At 43.3% G+C, this 14,712-nt stretch overlaps 1 pseudogene; it reads left to right on the plus strand.

Moving 5' to 3' along the window:
• The first annotated feature begins 2,058 nt into the window (after positions 1 to 2,058).
• Positions 2,059 to 2,176, plus strand: LOC124551579 (annotated as a pseudogene).
• The last annotated feature ends 12,536 nt before the right edge of the window (positions 2,177 to 14,712 follow it).

The following is a 14,712-nucleotide window of genomic DNA, read 5'->3' on the forward strand; positions in this document are numbered from 1 at the left end:
AGCTGAAAGAGTTGTTGGGTGTCCCTCTGAGGGATATCGTGCCAATTCTGTCCAGTTAGCTTGTTTCATCGTCATGCACCACATCTGATTTGCGGGTGCTCCCAACAATTAGCGCGTTAGATCGTCATACACCAGAGCTGATTCGCGGGTCCTTCCAATTAAGAATGTTGCGACAATGCTGTGGAAGTTTCGCTTGGAAGCCTGTTCGGATGCTCCATACGGATCTGATCTCTCGCCATGCCATTTCCATATTTTTGGAGCCCTGAGGAAAGACATTCCAACCCACACATTGCCAAGATTGTTTCGACAGCGTTATAGAAATTTCGGTGGAAAGCCATGACATATTCGCCATACAGTCCAGATCTCTCCCCACGTGATTTCCATATTTTGGAGCCATGAAGAAAGCAACTCGTTGCCGCCAATTCGCTTCAGACAAAGACATGCACGCCAGCGTACAGACAAGGTTTAATAGTTTAACAAGCCTACCACAACAAAGGTCAAAAATTAAGTATGACTGTAGTGTTGCTCACGCTGCTAAATATTGCATTTTCGGGCAACAACAAAGTTATATTATGTGGCAGGTGTCATTAGAGCACAGTTAATAAAGTCATTTCTTGAAATAACGGATAAACTAGACACTCATCTTTTCGTTTTCCCACGCTGGTCTCGTTGTGAACTCATGGCTCAATCGTCGAAAATCTAGGTAGTGATGATTCCAAGCTCGGATGCTAAGAGGCTCAGGTGTTATTCTGCGATATTCAAAAGTTTTATAGATGCGCTTCACAAACCATTCTTGAAGATTAAGCCTTTGCAAAAGTTAGGACAATGGTGATGTAAAAAAGTAATCATCACTCCGAATTTAAGTTATACTTCTTTTTTATTACTTTTGTTGCAATATCACGTAACTCGTCCCAAAACATCACTTCACAATATAAAACATACTTGAAAATATCTTCCTCACTGTTAAAGTTCACATTTCAGAAACTGACTACAATTTGCGTCTTTTTAACATAACGACCAAAGCTTGCCCCTCTAATAACCACTTACGGGCCCAAAAAATATGGGTTACAAATACGTCAAAGATCATAGTGACAAAAGAAAGACTACACATAAGAATAATATCATTGCAATATATACATATCGATGCATCAAAGTACCTCTACATTAATGAAATGAAATCTGAATGTTCTCACAGAAATATGTTAACTATTTTACGAAAACACAGTAGAATATTGCTGGTATCGAGAGGTTGAGGTGAGGTTACGTAATGGTTACGTAATTCAAGTACCATTACAGTAGGGAACAGCAAACTTTTTTGATGAAGGCACTGACCGTCTCACAGTCAGATAAATCTGTTGAGAGCTGTGGCAATAACTTTTGAAACAATAAACACCTGAAGCGTACTGTAGTACTCTCCATTTGAGCCTTTGAGGCAATTTTTTTTTTTTTTTTTAAATTAATGTGCATGACGTGCAGTTACCCATCTAGCTAGCTGGACGTGGAAAGTTGTCATTTTTCTGCCACCCTTCCTGTATGGATGTGAGTGACTGAAAGTAATTATTTTGAGAGTAAGAGTATGGATCATTAACAAAGATAAGTAAGTGGTGGTGGTGGTACTGAATTAGCAAATCCTTGACGCCAGGTGGTGCAAGAGTAGAGTTGACAGTGGCATGCTCGAGTTTCACCTGTTTCTGGAGGACGAGGCAGGGAACAGCCAATGAGCTGCGTCTTCCTCGTTTCGTTTGAACAGGTGGTCGTTGGGATAGCTTTCCGCGATATTCGGGACTCAGCAGAGGGGAGACCTAGGGTGAGGACGTGTCTCAGAAGCTGCGGCAGAAATGGTGAGATAACCTGGTTAAAAATGACTTATATTGTTGAAACCTTCCCGTCTGCTCTATATCTCTTTTGTTACGCAACCTTCCCTTCTACAATAACCTATGAAACCTTCCCTTAGGATTTCTATCTCTTGCTCAATAATACCAAATGAAATCTTCCCTTTGAAATTAATTCTCTTTCTCAATCGTCGCATACAAATTTAAACGCTGCTTATTAAAAGTAGGCAACGGCCTTGCCGCAGTGGATACACCGGTTCCCGTGAGATCACCGAAGTTAAGCCCCGTCGGGCGTGGTCGGCACTTGGATGGGTGACCATCCAGGCCGCCATGAGCTGTTGCCATTTTTCGCGGTGCACTCAGCCTCGTGATGCCAATTGAGGAGCTACTCGACCGAATAGTAACGGCTTCGGTCAAGAATACCATTATAACGACTGGGAGAGCGGTGTGCTGACCCCATGTCCCTCCTATCCGCATCCTCCTCTGAGGATGACACGGCGGTCGGATGGTCCCGATGGGCCGCTTGTGGCCTGTAGACGGAGTGGTGGTTTTATTAAAAGTGATTTTCTGATTATTTCGTCGAAACATAGTGTGTGTCGTCGTCGTGGCCCTCAGTCGTTACCTGCAATAACCCAAAACTGTTCCTTACCTGTTTTTACTGTTACTGGATCGCTATCTGACTGCTACATCGAACTGCGACATGAATATATTTACTCTGCTTTCTATACTCTATTAGCTGCCGGTGGGCTGTCATAATAAGTGGCTGTATTTATTACCAAAGCTGACGTTTTCTTTAATAGCAAAGCTGACATTATTCTTTAATTAATTTGACCGAAGCTACGTAATTCATAGTTAAATTTTTTCTTGACAACAATGAAATTTTGCAAAGTTTTACGTTGATGGTTTTTGGGATGGATTATACATCTACATCTACATCTACATTGATACTCCGCAAGCCACCCAACGGTGTGTGGCGGAGGGCACTTTACGTGCCACTGTCATTACCTCCCTTTCCTGTTCCAGTCGCGTATGGTTCGCGGGAAGAACGACTGTCTGAAAGCCTCCGTGCGCGCTCTAATCTCTCTAATTTTACATTCGTGATCTCCTCGGGAGGTATAAGTAGGGGGAAGCAACATATTCGATACCTCATCCAGAAACGCACCCTCTCGAAACCTGGCGAGCAAGCTACACCGCGATGCAGAGCGCCTCTCTTGCAGAGTCTGCCACTTGAGTTTATTAAACATCTCCGTAACGCTATCACGGTTACCAAATAACCCAGTGACGAAACGCGCCGCTCTTCTTTGGATCTTCTCTATCTCCTCCGTCAACCCGACCTGGTACGGATCCCACACTGATGAGCAATACTCAAGTATAGGTCGAACGAGTGTTTTGTAAGACACCTCCTTTGTTGATGGACTACATTTTCTAAGCACTCTCCCAATGAATCTCAACCTGGTACCCGCCTTACCAACAATTAGTTTTATATGATCATTCCACTTCAAATCGTTCCGTACGCATACTCACAGATATTTTACAGAAGTAACTGCTACCAGTGTTTGTTCCGCTATCATATAATCATACAATAAAGGATCCTTCTTTCTATGTATTCGCAATACATTACATTTGTCTATGTTAAGGGTCAGTTGCCACTCCCTGCACCAAGTGCCTATCCGCTGCAGATCTTCCTGTATTTCGCTACAATTTTCTAATGCAGCAACTTCTCTGTATACTACAGCATCATCCGCGAAAAGCCGCATGGAACTTCCGACACTATCTACTAAGTCATTTATATATATTGTGAAAAGCAATGGTCCCATAACACTCCCCTGTGGCACGCCAGAGGTTACTTTAACGTCTGTAGACGTCTCTCCATTGATAACAACATGCTGTGTTCTGTTTGCTAAAAACTCTTCAATCCAGCCACACAGCTGATCTGATATTCCGTAGGCTCTTACTTTGTTTATCAGGCGACAGTGCGGAACTGTATCGAACGCCTTCCGGAAGTCAAGAAAAATAGCATCTACCTGGGAGCCTGTATCTAATATTTTCTGGGTCTCATGAACAAATAAGGCGAGTTGGGTCTCACACGATCGCTGTTTCCGGAATCCATGTTGATTCCTACATAGTAGATTCTGGGTTTCCAGAAATGACATGATACGCGAGCAAAAAACATGTTCTAAAATTCTACAAGAGATCGACGTAAGAGATATAGGTCTATAGTTTTGCGCATCTGCTCGACGACCCTTCTTGAAGACTGGGACTATCTGTGCTCTTTTCCAATCATTTGGAACCCTCCGTTCCTCTAGAGACTTGCGGTACACGGCTGTTAGAAGGGGGGCAAGTTCTTTCGCGTACTCTGTGTAGAATCGAATTGGTATCCCGTCAGGTCCAGTGGACTTTCCTCTATTGAGTGATTCCAGTTGCTTTTCTATTCCTTGGACACTTATTTCGATGTCAGCCATTTTTTCGTTTGTGCGAGGATTTAGAGAAGGAACTGCAGTGCGGTCTTCCTCTGTGAAACAGCTTTGGAAAAAGGTGTTTAGTATTTCAGCTTTACGCGTGTCATCCTCTGTTTCAATGCCATCATCATCCCGTAGTGTCTGGATATGCTGTTTCGAGCCACTTACTGATTTAACGTAAGACCAGAACTTCCTAGGATTTTCTGTCAAGTCGGTACATAGAATTTTACTTTCGAATTCAATGAACGCTTCATGCATAGCCCTCCTTACGCTAACTTTGACATCGTTTAGCTTCTGTTTGTCTGAGAGGTTTTGGCTGCGTTTAAACTTGGAGTGGAGCTCTCTTTGCTTTCGCAGTAGTTTCCTAACTTTGTTGTTGTACCACGGTGGGTTTTTCCCGTCCCTCACAGTTTTACTCGGCACGTACCTGTCTAAAACGCATTTTACGATTGCCTTGAACTTTTTCCATAAAGACTCAACATTGTCAGTGTCGGAACAGAAATTTTCGTTTTGATCTGTTAGGTAGTCTGAAATCTGCCTTCTATTACTCTTGCTAAACAGATAAACCGTCCTCCCTTTTTTTATATTCCTATTAACTTCCATATTCAGGGATGCTGCAACGGCCTTATGATCACTGATTCCCTGTTCTGTACATACAGATTCGAAAAGTTCGGGTCTGTTTGTTATCAGTAGGTCCAATATGTTATCTCCACGAGTCGGTTCTCTGTTTAATTGCTCGAGGTAATTTTCGGATAGTGCACTCAGTATAATGTCACTCGATGCTCTGTCCCTACCACCCGTCCTAAACATCTGAGTGTCCCAGTCTATATCTGGTAAATTGAAATCTCCACCTAAGACTATAACATGCTGAGAAAATTTATGTGAAATGTATTCCAAATTTTCTCTCAGTTGTTCTGCCATTAATGCTGCTGAGTCGGGAGGTCGGTAAAAGGAGCCAATTATTAACCTAGTTCGGTTGTTTAGTGTAACCTCCACCCATAATAATTCACAGGAACTATCCACTTCTACTTCACTACAGGATAAACTACTACTAACAGCGATGAACACTCCACCACCGGTTGCATGCAATCTATCCTTTCTAAACACCGTCTGTACCTTTGTAAAAATTTCGGCAGAATTTATCTCTGGCTTAAGCCAGCTTTCTGTACCTATAACGATTTCAGCTTCGGTGCTTTCTATCAGCGCTTGAAGTTCCGGTACTTTACCAACGCAGCTTCGACAGTTGACAATTAGAATACCGATTGCTGCTTGTTCCCCACATGTCCTGACTTTGCCCCGCACCCGTTGAGGCTGTTGCCCTTTCTGTACTTGCCCAAGGCCATCTAACCTAAAAAACCGCCCAGCCCACGCCACACAACCCCTGCTACCCGTGTAGCCGCTTGTTGCGTGTAGTGGACTCCTGACCTATCCAGCGGAACCCGAAACCCCACCACCCTATGGCGCAAGTCGAGGAATCTGCAGCCCACACGGTCGCAGAACCGTCTCAGCCTCTGATTCAGACCCTCCACTCGGCTCTGTACCAAAGGTCCGCAGTCAGTCCTGTCGACGATGCTGCAGATGGTGAGCTCTGCTTTCATCCCGCTAGCGAGACTGGCAGTCTTCACCAAATCAGATAGACGCCGGAAGCCAGAGAGGATTTCCTCCGATCCATAGCGACACACATCATTGGTGCCGACATGAGCGACCACCTGCAGATGGGTGCACCCTGTACCCTTCATGGCATCCGGAAGGACCCTTTCCACATCTGGAATGACTCCCCCCGGTATGCACACGGAGTGCACATTGGTTTTCTTCCCCTCTCTTGCTGCCATTTCCCTAAGGGGCCCCATTACGCGCCTGACGTTGGAGCTCCCAACTACCAGTAAGCCCACCCTCTGCGACTGCCCGGATCTTGCAGACTGAGGGGCAACCTCTGGAACAGGACAAGCAGCCATGTCAGGCCGAAGATCAGTATCAGCCTGAGACAGAGCCTGAAACCGGTTCGTCAGACAAACTGGAGAGGCTTTCCGTTCAGCCCTCCGGAATATCTTTCGCCCCCTGCCACACCTTGAAACGACCTCCCACTCTACCACAGGTGAGGGATCAGCCTCAATGCGGGCAGTATCCCGGGCAACCACAGTCGTAGTCCGATCAGGGGATGCGTGGGACGAGCTGGCCGTCCCCGACAAACCCCCATCCCGACCCCCACAGTGATGCCCATTGGCAACAGCCTCAAGCTGTGTGACCGAAGCCAACACTGCCTGGAGCTGGGAGCGAAGGGATGCCAACTCAGCCTGCATCCGAACACAGCAGTTGCAGTCCCTATCCATGCTAAAAACTGTTTTGCTAAGAACGTCTGAACTAATCTACAGAGAGCGCAAACAAATCGACAAAATTTAAATGGTTATTAAAATACAAGATTGCCTAGTAAATGCAGTAATGCTGCTACTTGCGCACTGCTGACACTGCTCGGCGGCGGAAGGAGACTAAGCGAAATTACACTATTCAGGTACTAAAACACGATGCTACACTCTCAAATACTATAATACGCCCGAAATTTATGAATTAAACAATGCAAGAACCAAAAACACGCAAAGAAATTAAGAATTAAACTATGTAACAAATGAGTGAGCTAGGAGTATACGACTTGCTGCTCAGCTGCTTATCCAACGGCGGCAGGGAGCACACTGACTGCGACCAACCGACACTGGCCGTTCAAAACAAAACAGTAGACAAACGACTACGCGAATTTACACTATTCAGGTACTAAAACGCGATGCTACAACTCTCAAATACTATAATACGCCCGAAATTTATGAATTAAACAATGCAAGAACCAAAAACACGCAAAGAAATTAAGAATTAAACTATGCGACAAATGAGTGAGCTAGGAGTATACGACTTGCTGCTCAGCTGCTTATCCAACGGCGGCAGGGAGCAGGGAGCAGGGAGTTATGCAATATTGCTGGCAAAAATGAATTATATTCTGAATGAAATGATTTTACAAACGTTCAAATGGGACTTACTTTTTACAATAATCTTACAACTAGCATTGTGCAAACATACCTTCAGTAGTCTTGAGTTTCTCAAAAATTAATTGAATAATATTAGTTCCTCTTATGATAACAGTTAGCTGATGTCTCTGTCATCCGTTTATAATCTCTTGTAAATCATAGCTGGTGGCTGGCAGGCACACCTCTCCTCTCAACCTCTCGTTTCAAACCTGCTACCGACTCGCTTAACATCTCGCTTACTACTGACTTCCTACGAACGCTAAAGTGCGGTCTCTCCCGCCAACAATGCTTTCTGGTGCAGACAATCGCTGCTACCATTACAAAATCTATCAATGCGCGGTTTTTCCCGGTCTTTTCTTAAAATGTATGCATACGCAGTCTCTCCTGCCCTTTTAAAAATTATATCAATGTGCGGTCTCTCCCGCCAACAATACTTTGGTGCAGACATTTCCTGCTACCACAATTATTTCCAAAATGACAAATATTAATTATTCCTACTTAATCCTATTAATAAAATATAAACATCTTTCATAAATTGTGGTCTGACAATAGACAATAGAAATATACACGTCTTACATTGTGTTAGACGTTACGCGGAATGTTGCCTTTCAAGTAGAGATTGGACAGCATACGCCGAGAGATTCGACAATTGTAATTATTTTGCAATATTGAAATAGCTGCGGTCGCGACGTCTCGCTTATAACAGACGACATTTCCCTTCAGTATTGGACTGTAACTTATGGTATTTCAGTTATTTCTATTTCTTAAATTAATAGTTTACATCAAATACTTCAGTTTGACATGTGTATTGAGAATATCTATTGAATTTAGAGGATGTTTTCCTTGTGGGTGACTGTTTGCAAATTTTGGCACCAGACCACTGTGGTACACAGACGAGTAGATACGTGCCTAAAAGCAATTTCAGTGCTTAATTACGTCACTACGAAAGAAAAATGCTTCTAGTCAATGGCTTTTTCAGTGTTCTGCTAAATTACGTTATTTCGTGTGTGTTCTTGGGTGACTGGTGGAGCCATGTGCTTTGTGCAAAATCATTTTAAGGGATGGGTTCTCACTCAATGCTAAGGAGTAGATTCATTGGGTCATGTCTTCTGATTATTAACATCGTAATGCTAAAGTAAAATTTTGCGTCAAAATATGAAAAAAATTGTGTGTGATTTGTGCCATATGCCGTAGCAGAATTTTGAGTGCCAAGTGTGTTGGTGTTGTGTGCCGTAGTTTACAGAAGAGCTAATATGACGTAGAGTTTAGTGATCATTATCTTCTGTATGATATGGAAATGCAGCTGTGGTTGTGTGGGTAATGCTGTTGAAATTTGAGCAAGGCAGTGCAGACTTTATTGTAACTCACACAGCCACTCCGGCACTATACCATGTCTTTATTAGACAGCAAAGCTTAGAATTTGCATGCAGTTTGCAGTGTAGAATCGTAAATGTGCTCGGTATGCGTGTCACCCATACATAATTAAATAAGCTCACCCTTTAGGTCCTAAATAGTGTGGCAACCATTTTATTAACGTAGGAGACCAATGTACGGTTGCTGATATATTTTATGGTGTTATTACCAGTTTTTCTTTGTTATGAATGCTTTCGATTTGATTTGTGAAATATCATTTTTAATAGCTTGCTTACCGAACGTAATATTCGAATGATCATGTGACATTGAACTTTGATGTAATAAAAATCTAATTTTGTTACTGAGATCTCGTGTTGATTAGCTAACATTTCACTAAGTGCCATCTTAAGATCATCCTGAGACTTGGTAAAAGGATAGAAAGGGTTAACATTTTTTGAACTTTAATTTTGTATAGTATCTGAGTTAATGAATAAAGCATATCAAGGAAGAATCATATCTGATCCTCTCTCTGCATCGGCTGTACTGGAACTTGTTGATAGGAGGCTAGCGTTATCCGTTGCGTTGAAACAATAGTCTGAGTAGTGTAAGAGACTGGCCCAAATCTGATAGAATACTCAAAACGGCCCTAAATAACTTGTAGAATAATGCCTAATGTCAAATCACGAGTTTCGAATGGTTCAAATTACTCTGAGCACTATGGGACTCAACATCTGAGGTCGTCAGTCCCCTAGACTGAGAACTACTTAAACCTAAGGACATCACACACATCCATGCCCGAGACAGGATTCGAACCTGTGACCGTAGCAGCAACGCGGTTCCGGACTGGAGCGCCTAAAACCGCTCGGTCACAACGACCGGTATGAGAGTCCGTAATAATAAATATGAGCCAACGAAAGTTCGGTGGAAATAGAGGGTAGGTTACACAGTTTAATCCCTTTTCTTCTGTTTTGACCAGAAGACACTACAGTCTTCTGGGCGCAACTGTGGGTTCTTTGATCGTCAGGTTAGGTGTCACATTAAACTAGAACACATAAAATATTACTTCACTTTATTACATAAATTAATGAACATCGCCAAGATCTTTTCCACAGGATTGCTTGATAAGTTACAGCTGTTATTGACTATTAAAGCATCACTTGATACGTGTGTTAGCGAACTCTCCTCTTGCAATACATTTTTCCACATTCAAATGAACAAGTAGTTTAACCATAACGTTGCTCATATACCGGGTGATCAAAAAGTCAGTATAAATTTGAAAACTTAATAAACCACGGAATAATGTAGATAGAGGGGTAAAAATTGACACACATGCTTGGAGTGACATGGGGTTTTATTAGAACCAAAAAAAAAAAAAAAAAACAAAGTTCACAAAATGTCCGACAGATGGCGCTGGACAGAAAAACGTCAGTGACTGCGCATGACAATCATGTTACAGAATCGCATCATTCCCAGCCTGGCTGATAAACACCTGCTGGAACGTACGATGTTTATGCAGGATGGCGCTCCACCCCATATTGCTAGACGCGAACTATCTCTTGCGCGCGTCGCTTGGTGATGGTCGTGTGCTCAGCCGCCACTTTCGTCATGCTTGGCCTCCCAGGTCCCCAGACCTCAGTCCGTGTGATTATTGGCTTTGGGGGTTACCTAAAGTGGCAAGTGTATCGTGATCGACCGACATCTCTAGGGATGCCTCACCATAACTCCGGACATGCTTTACAGTGCTGTTCACAACATTATTCCTCCAGCTATTGTTGTGGAATGATGGTGGACATGTTGGACATTTCCTGTAAAGGACATCATCTTTGCTTTGTATTACTTTGTTATGCTAATCATTACTATTCTGATCAGATGAAGCGCCATCTGTCGGACATTTTTTGAACGTTTGTATTTTTTTGGTGCTAATAAAACCCCATGTCATTCCAAGCATGTGTATCAAATTGCACCTCTCTATCTATATTATTCCGTGAGTTATTCAGTTTTCAAATTTATACTGACTTTTTGATAATAGTGAATCCTTCCGATGAGGTCAGGGGCTGTAACAGAGCGTTTACATGCCCGGCACTATACCTCAGTGTAACGACGCTGCTGTTGCGGACATGGCAGGCGTGGTATTCAGGAGCGCCTACCATACATCGTTGCGTATTGCAGCGAGAACTAACGTCCGTGGTACCGATTCACGCTTGACTGGCCCTTATGTTAGCTTACTGCCAGTATCAATATTTCTAACAGCGTTACATACCAGGTGATTATAATTACCCGGTGATTCTAATTAAACATTCCCTATTTAACACGGAGCAAGCAGTAAAGGAACGGAATGGATAGTTTCTTGAACGGAGGGTATAAGATGAACATCAACAAAAGCAAAACAAGGATAATGCAATGTAGTCGAATTAAGTCGGGTGATGCAGAGGGAATTAGATTAGGAAATGAGGCACTTTAAAGTAGTGAAGGAGTTTTGCTATAACTGATGATGGTCGAAGTAGAGAGGATATAAAATGTAGACTCGCAATGGCAAGGAAAGCGTTTCTGAAGAAGAGAAATTTGTTAACATCGAGTATTGATTTAAGTGTTAGGAAGTCGTTTCTGAAACTATTTGTGTGGAGTTTAGACATGTATGGAAGTGAAAAGTGGACGGTAAATAGTTTGGACAAGAAGAGAATAGAAGCTTTCGAAATGTGGTACTACAGAAGAATGCTGAAGATTAGATGGGTAGATCACATAACTAATTCAATACCTTGAATATAATTGTGGAGAAGAGGAGTTTGTGGCACAACTTGACTAGAAGAAGGGATCGGTTGGTGGGACATGTTCTGAGGCATCAAGGGATCACCAATTTAGTATTGGAGGGTAAAAATCGTAGAGGGAGACCAAGAGATGAGTACACTAAGCAGATTCAGAAGGATGTAGGCTGCAGTAGGTACTGGAAGATGAAGAAGCTTGCACAGGGTAGAGTAGCATGGAGAGCTGCATCAAACCAGTCTCAGGACTGAAGACCACAACAACAACAACTACTTAACACGTTATAACACAGAAACTATTTATCGTATACGTCTACCAAACTTGGTAGCATTCATATCCAGAATAAGGAGTGCATGATTTCCATGCGTCACAGTGCCACCCTCCAATTCCAACTATGGTCACCAAGTGCCGTGGTCACTCATCATGATTTGTAGTCTCACGCACCTGACCCGTCACAATGAACTTGTTGATGTGTCAACATGAGCTTCGACAAAAGGAGCATGGCATTATTGGTGAAGATCTGTTATCAAAACAACGGTAATGCTGCAGCTGCACTTAGAGAATATCGCTGGCTGAAAGGATTACGGAAGAGTCCTCTTTCGCCACCCATTGTGCGGAGTACAACCACAAGTGGTTGATGGAATCGCTGCTGCAGTGGTAGACAACGCTGCAAGCAGTTCCCGATCGTCAGGCAGTGTGCATGTTGTATCATGACAGTTGAACATCATGTGGCCCTCTGTACAGAAGTTGCTTCGAACCATTCGCAAATGGTATCTGCACAAGATCCACATCGTACAGCTGCTTGCAACACAGGACGCACAGCGACGTGTTGACTTCGCTCTCCACTTCCTCTCAAGGACTGAAGTGGACGAGGGCTGGCCCTGGACCATCCTACGGACAGACGGTCATTTTTCTCTGACAGATGAGGTGAACACACAGAATTGCCCAGTGGGGGGATCTTCACTGTGCATGAAGTTCCTCTGTATGCTGAACGTGTCACTGTATGTGGTGTGGGTTGATGACCACGTCCATCATTGGCCCATTCTTTTTTGAACATGTTGGTGCTTAAGGACCAAAGACGTGCAGTGTGACTGGCCAGCGTTAATGTGATTTGCTTTGCAAACGTGTCATACCCGCCCTACAGGAGAGAGACGCATTGAGCTCATCAGTTTTCATGCGAGATGGGGCCCCACCGCACATCGCTCGTGAAGTTCACCTGCTTCTACCAAACACATCTGGAAAAGATCGAATTATCACCTGATCGTTTCCAAATGCTTGGCCGTCACCGTCACCTGATTTCACTCCATGTGATTGCTGGTTGTGGGGCTACCTGAAGGAGAGGGTTTACCAGGGGAACATTCACGCATGTGCTGATCTGAAGCGCAGAACATCAAGAGAGGTAGCGAGCGTACTTACGGACATGCTTTGTTCTGCTGTGCAGAATACAATCCTGCGGTTTCAGACTCTTCTGATGGTCGCCATATTGAGCCCCTTTTGTAGCAGTAATGGTACCAGTATGTAATGGTCTGATCTACCATAGCAGCACATTAAAAGCGTTTCAATTGAATTGGTTCTGGATTACTTCTATTCCCCATGTCCTTGACGTTAATGCCACCAAGTTTGGTATTCGTATGGTAATTAGTTTCTGGGTTATACGTGTTAAATGGGGAAAGTTTAATTATACCCAGCCAGTATATGAACATCATCCTCCTACTTGTATCATTACCATTATTACTATTATTAATTATTACTCACAATATAATACGTCTTTAAATTACAACTTCCTGATGTTGCGATGTTAATGGATATTAATGCCCTTAAGTAATTAAAGAGTGATACACAATTTTTTTTCTGTTTGAGTGCAATGTCAGAGTCATTCAGAGGCTCTTGAGATGTTGAGACTAAATAGATAGTTAAAGGGAAAAAAAAGTACGAGGTAAGGCAGGGTACCATCTGGTTGACATAACACCAGGTGACGCGGAATATCGGCAGCCATGCGGAACTAATGGGCAGCGTTAATTAACAGTCGATACCACACGTCACAACTCTCTGCACAGCCAAGACTGTGTCGAATACCATTGAAAAAGGCCTTTCTTTCCAAATCTGTGCTGCGTATGAGGTCGCGTCACCCAATCTGTCGCACGCATTAGCATTTAAAGTGGCCAAATTAATTACCAGCACAAGTCCTCCTCCGCCCTGTCCTGGATATATTGAGCGGAACCGAGTATGACGCGGCCACAGCTGTGCGGTCTTTCTTCTCCATTCGTTACAGGTCACATTCTCTCGATATTTGCCACTTTCCTCTCTCTAAATCTGATGTTTTTCCATGACACTATCTGGGGTGGTCACGAATATCTTACATAAAACGAAGAGAAAGGCGCGTTGTCTCACGTCATTGTTTAGTGATCTACGGTTCTATATTTCGAAACTGTGTGTGTGTGTGTGTGTGTGTGTGTGTGTGTGTGTGTAAAACAGGTAGAGCAATGCCAATGAATTCTTTGAAACTGGACAGACTTTCGTCGATAAACCACGAGTGTATTGTGAATTTGTGTATCAAAGAGTAGATTCGTGGTTTTGTATTTGTATGAACGAGAGAACGAACATTGTAAGTTTTTTCAGCAGTGCTTAAACAAGTTGTATCGTATGGTATGTAGTTAAAGGCTTGTAGAATCCATTGCTCTTTGCTTTGTATGATGCCATTTTATGCTACAACGTCTCCTTCTTGCGTTACGGCCTCTGTAGGACCACAGGTAGCCCCTTCATGGACTGCATTTTCCTCTTCTTCTCCCAGAACCTCTTCATTCTTTCTCTTCTTCTCTCCCGCTCTTCCTCCGAGATCTTCATTGTCCGTTTCTCCTGTCGGCTCCACTGCTGACACTCTAAGTTGTTCGTGTATTCTTCTCTGTCATTGATCTTCGGCATATTGGTCGGTGTATATTTGTTCCTCCAATTTTCCTTTCCTTTGACCTTGATCCTCAATTTCAACCAGTCCTTCCGAAGTTCAACAACCCACTTGGTTCCTGTCTTTCCCCTTGTCATCCCTGTTGTTTCCCACATTCTCTTCGTCATTCTGTCCATACTCATCCTAACTACATGTCCAGCAAACCCTGCCCTTTTGAGTCTGATTTCCCTGGATAGTGTTATCAGGTTCCGGTACAATTCTTCCCTTGGTCTTCGCATCCACCTCTTTCCACGACTTTTGGGACCCGGTATTTTTCTCAGTATTTTTCTCTCTTCTTTCACTCGTTGTTCTGCCCCATTTCTTCCTAGTGTCATCGTCTCAGCGGCATATAA

This window comes from Schistocerca americana, chromosome 9 (genome assembly GCF_021461395.2).
Source record: "Schistocerca americana isolate TAMUIC-IGC-003095 chromosome 9, iqSchAmer2.1, whole genome shotgun sequence".
NCBI lineage: Eukaryota > Metazoa > Arthropoda > Insecta > Orthoptera > Acrididae > Schistocerca > Schistocerca americana.